Source organism: Poecile atricapillus, chromosome 2 (genome assembly GCF_030490865.1).
Source record: "Poecile atricapillus isolate bPoeAtr1 chromosome 2, bPoeAtr1.hap1, whole genome shotgun sequence".
Lineage (NCBI taxonomy): Eukaryota > Metazoa > Chordata > Aves > Passeriformes > Paridae > Poecile > Poecile atricapillus.
In genome coordinates this window covers 17,728,725-17,734,724 of record NC_081250.1, presented here as the reverse complement: position 1 = coordinate 17,734,724, position 6,000 = coordinate 17,728,725, and positions in this window count along the sequence as shown.

Here is a 6,000-nt window from a genome sequence, read left to right as displayed (position 1 = left end):
CAGCAAGATTTGTTCCCTTCCATGTGCATCAGAATAGGTATGTTTTGAGGTGTTTTTCCCTTTTTTTTTTTTTTTTTCATGCATAAAAGACAGACCGTGCTGGAGACAGTGACTGGATGTGCATATCACGTCTTTGGCTAGGCTGGTCTGGAGGTTTTTTAAAGTGGATGCCTCATGTGGGAAATTAAAGGCAGAGGAAAAAGGCAGTTACTCAGGGTTAAGCTCCCTCAGATGGGAGCTTGATGTCCTTTACCTTCTTATGCTCATCATCTGGGTAGGTCTCATTGCATGTGTGGTGGGGTTTTAAACAAATGCTAGTGCAGATGCAGCATGGATGTCCTGAGATCAGTAATATCTTCTTCATCTCATTTAAGCTTTTGGCCTTTGTGTGAGGATCCCACATCAAATTTAATGGCTTGTGATAGATGGGAAATCAGACAAGATAATCAAACGGTCCCTGTTGCCCTAAAGCTATGAACCCCTAAATACTGAAGAGTGAATTAGTAAGTGTGCATCCCAGCAGAACAGACTGCGTTGGCCTGAAAAAGAACAGCAGTGCCACTGCTGTCAACTCCAATTGCTTTCTTTCTTATCAGCTGTCTTAATAATAGCATGAGCATGGTCTGGGGAGGTCAGAGAGGCACTTTGAAGGAAGGAGATGCACATACTGTTGGAGAGGTCATTGATACATTTACAAGTTGAAAGGTCTACATTAGACATCTGCCTTCAGAGGCTGGTGCCCTCCAAAGGGTAGAAATAAAAGCTTTACATACCACAACTTGTGACCATCCCAGCTGGGTTAGAAAACAGATCTCTATAGAAACAAATCCATAAGAATTTATTCTGGTTCTCTTTATCTCTTTTCAGATATTCAGATTGTCATTTGTTGTATAGTATTGCCTTTGTAGTGGGAACAGGGAGAAAATGTAGTAAAAACAATTAAAAATGTTTAACTCATTAAGTCACAATGGTCCTGACCTCTTACTTGATTTTAGTCCGAGTCTTAGGAAAAAAATCCAGTTCTTTCCAGTGATATTGTTGAGAAAAGTCAATATATGATTGGGTACAGTCCAGAGATGAATAAACTGAACTGAAGTGTTCCAAAAAGTGTTTCTTTTCATGAAAGACCATCATCATGAATTATGTGAATGCTGTGGGTTGGCAACACTGGTGCCATTGTGTTATATTTCTAATCACTATTTACCAATTTTTTTAATTGAAATTATTTTTTTTGCAGATGAATATTTATCAGAAATTCTGGTTGATAAGTAGGTGGTTAAAGTAATCACAGCATAACTTGAACTATTACTTCATTTCTGAACCCAGTCTCCATTGAAATATACTTTGTATTTCCGGTTAATTCAAGCAGTCGCCTGGCAATCTTATAAACTGGATGTATACTTGGTAAAAGCTGAAATAAAGGATCTCTCCTATTATTTCAGAGTATAATTGCACTTTGTATAGAGGAGCTCCTGGTACTTTTGATCACTAAAGCACGTCAGCTCATAAATTTACAGCCAGATCCTGCAGATGTCCATGAAACCAGTGATAATCAGTGTTTCAAGCAGTAAGTCTATTCTTCTGGCAATGCTAAAAAGTTGGATCAATTTGAATCCAAACTCAACTAGAGCTCTCTAGGAGTCAATTCACCCAAAGTGAACATATGAAAACTAAAAAGCTTTACACTGGGGAGAAATAGAATTTGAATGTAGAGCAGGTGGACTTTAAAGTGACCTTCCCCCCTCCCTTTGGTCCACCTCCTTCCGAAACAATCCCCTAGACTGTTCTTTCCCACCCACATACTGCTTTTTGTTCCATTAAACTGTAGTGATTAAAATTTCTGCAATGTAAGGCATATTTTGCTTTCACAGAGTAATTTGTTTGGTACCTTGCAAAAGCATGATCATTTTTTTCTTGTTTTGGAGTTTGCAGGCTGATCTCTTTCCTTACCTGCCCGTGTGAAAGTGTGGTGTGTGAAGGGAGGGCTGGCAGGTGTGAGGAGTTGCTGAGACATGTCGGGGTCTCCAGCTCAAAGCTGGCTGTGCTGGTGGCAGTGTAGTCATATTAATGTTAGTTTGGTATGGTGGGATGACAGCAGGAGGGTACAAAGGCTGAAATAAGGTGTTCCATTGCAGATCCAGAAACATGGATCCTGTAATTATGCTCATTTAGCTCTGTTACATCTTCCCTTGGGCGTCGGAAAAGGAATCACGTTAAAGTGTATCTACTGTTAGTTTTTTTGTGATTGTCCCAAATTAGAGAGAGAAACAAAGTTATTGATGAAAGAACAGAATCACCTCATTTTGTTATTGTTGTTGTTCTCCTCACTTGAATGTTAGCACTTCTTTGTGATGACCACAGTTCTCTTTCTCAGTTTGATTTAGGGCATACTAAAGTGTTTACTGCTTTCAAGCCTTTTAATTTATTTAAAATATTGGAGGGAGAGGACGGAAACAAGAAAGAAACTTGGAGAACAGAAAATATAACCTATTTAACATGATCTAAGTCCAGGTGTGAGAGTTGTGAACTTGAAAATTATCTTTTGGAATGCACGAAACCTAATGCGTTACTTGGAGATGAGCATCTGACAGCTTGACAATGCCAAGTGACAGGTGATTATAGCCACTTCCAGAGCTATATTTGAAATGGAATTGGAAGAATGAATATATCTTCTGCCTAAATATTTCATGTTCAGCTTTTTAGTCACTCTTTTGCATAGTTGTTTTAGTGATGAAGCCTGGCTCTTGGCACCACTGTTAAGTGACTGAACTTTTCTGAAAAGCTGAAACCTGTAGGTCTGACAAGACACGATGAAATTCTGTTGTGGAGATGAGCAGGAAAAACTCATACTCAATTAACTTTTTTGCTTCAGCTGAGCATTACCATTTCATTCCTTGGGCTACTTTTTCCTCACAAGTATGAGACTTCTTAACTGAACCAGAGTGTACAGAGTATAAATGCTGAAACTCTCCACGGATTTTTAACAAGGAAGGTAATTTCATGATAAGTAATCTCAGAAGTTGGTTTAGGTTGTCATTGTAATTTTTAAAATCAAGTTCAGATGTTTTCCTTTAATTTAAGCACTGAATATTTTAACCACTATGCTTGCATTAAAAATAGGACCCATTTAATTGAGATCTCTTACTAAGTGGATAAGACCAAATGATCATAAAGCCACCCTCAATATTTTAATAACCTAGAATTTTTTTTACAATACCTAATCAATAGAAAATTAATTTAAATATTTAGCCTCTTTGCCTCCAGATATATTTACATAGATTCATATTGATAGACCTCAGATTTTATTTTTCATTTTGCTTGTACAAGCTAGTGGCTGTTATTGTATCTTCTTTGATAATACGCTATCTGAACATAGTCCTCTTCTTTCAGAAGTGAGTCTATTTTAATTTTAAGCATTGAGAGACCACTGCTCAGCCTGTCAGTGAAGATCCTGAGGATGAACGAGAACGGAGATGAGCTCAAAAGAGCTGCAGCCCTGAAGCTTCTCTCTGTTGTCCAAGGAGGAAATCAGAGCTTCATCACAGTCAGGGCTCTTTCTCTGGAGTCAGTTCCTTTCTCCATTTCAAATCTGAGTGGTTGGTAGAGAATAGCACCCATGATTCCCCAGAGTATAGAGGGGAGGTTTTCTGATACACGGGAGCATCCTCGTGATGCTCCGTTCCTGCGGGCAGTCCCAAACCATCTCAGGTCATATAAAGGCTTGGAAAGGTGCTGCAGTGTGACCCACTTGAGTGCTCATAATTCCTTTTAGGCTTCTGCCCCACCACTCCAGATCTAGTATTCTTTTCTTGACTACAACAGGCTGGCTCCTGTGGCGAGCATTCATGATATTTTTCACAGTGGCTACTGGATTTCACATGGACATTGAGACAAATCTTTAATTATGGGACACTTCTTATGATTTGACTATTAATAATTAGCTTCCCAGATTTTTAGTTCTGAATAATTGCTAGAGCCACAATGGAGTCATTGTTGTATATTATAAGTTTGACAAATTGAGTGCAGCCAGTATTTGCTAATTGCTCCTCTTACGCATATGCTAAATCCAGAAGTGTTGAAGTCGCTCTGGGACATTAATTTTAAACACAATTAAAACATCATAACCTGTTGGCAATTATTCTCTGTGCATTGTTTTGATATTGATGGATCCAGATCTGAGCACAGTAATTAAAAGGAACCACTGTTATTGTTGATCCCACAGATAAACAAACGCTGATTGCGTGTTGTGAACTGGTTAATCAAGTTTATTTAACTTCTCGTTAGTGATTCATCCCAGTGACTGTACTGGGCTGCTCTTTATTTGAGCCTAATAATATAATGGTTCTGGCTGTCTCCAGCTGCTAAAGGAGTTTCAGTAATTATCTAAATAGACTCCGGTAACATCTTAAGGAATGGCATTGTTAGATACACAAATTAAATCCAGCTTGAGACCAAGGAATTTTCCCTTAAAATGAGATATGCTTTGAGACCTTGCTGTCCCAACTGCTCCCTCTCCTGAGCAGCAGCAGAGGTGATTATGTTTCCTGAGTGGTTATGTTTTATGGGCACGCTCTTTGGTTTGGTTTGATTTTGATGGTACTGAAGTGTGCATGTTGAGTCTCTTCCTATGCCAATGCTCCTTAATCCTCTTTGAGAAACTATGTCTGCAGCTGCAGAAGTTCTCATAAGGTGACACCCAGTTTTCAAATCACAGGTCCACAACCAAAAAACCAATCTCTCTTAGACCATCTCTACATTTTGGACATCTGGTTTGCTCAGGCCCCTTAGCAGCACTTTCAAAACCATTTACTGTCAGTCTCAGCAGTGGGAGCATCTTGCTGTGATCATGAAAGTAGCTGTTCCAGACCAGTTTGGCAGTGTTCTGAGGGGCACCTGGCTGCTCACTGGGACTGGGAAAGTCAAGCGATCAACTCTGTCTTGTGCTCTTGGCTATGGAAAATAAAGGTGCTGGCTAAAAGTAGGTAGTTATATCTTAATTATTACTATTATTAGTGTTGTTACTGTTGTTGTCATCATTATTTTAATCTTAGACTAATTTTCTAGTTTCTATTTTTCCTTACCATGGATGGAGGGAAAGCCTTCTAAGGAACTAGAGAGCACTGATTCTGCTCTTAATGTTCTTGGTACAAACACTACTGACCTCCACAGCTTACCCTGGTTTTGTACAAGGCTGAAAAAGTTCCTTCCTTTCAGGCATTTAATGCTAGTATGTTTTGTACTTTCTTTCATGTTATTTTAGGATAAGTTTTTTTTAAATGCCCTTAGTTTCTGAACTCTCAGTTTCTGTGCCCTGTGTACAGATAATGTCTTGATACGGCTTTCATGGTGCTGCTCCAGGCAACTGCACTAGCTTTCTTTTTCCATCAGAGGTTTCTGAGTTACTTTACATTTCTTGAAGTTGGTGGTGTTCAGTGTTCACTATTCCTGCAAGAACCCTCTCATGCTTCTAGCTGGCTGTGAATGTAAATCGCAAGAGGCTCATTGCGATTGTCCAGACTTTGGAAAACCTTGGTGTTAAAGGTACATTCCTTCATATCACAAAAGAAACATCAGATAGATAAGTGGAATGGCTGGACATCAGTTCTCCTCCTAAAATAGTGCACAATCAGAATGAGCAGGAGGACCCCGGGGCCAGTAAAAACACTATTCTAAATAAAATCACACTGTTTTCTTTATAATTGCAGGGCAACTATAGGAGTATTCTGCTGGGAGCACTATACTGCAGACCTTAAATAACAGTGCTAATGTTTAAATTGTATTTTCATCTTTTCTCTGTTTTCCGTGCCAGATTCCTGGGACTTTTTCCAGGTTCCAAGACCATGTAGAATTAGTTACTAAAAAGGAAAATAAATATTTCTGAAGTGCTAGAGAATATGTTTGTCTGATCCAATGAACAATAGTTTTGTTCATTTATCAATTTATCATTGTAATTTACTCAAACACTTTTTTTTTTTTTTTTTTTACTGGAAGTGGGGGGTA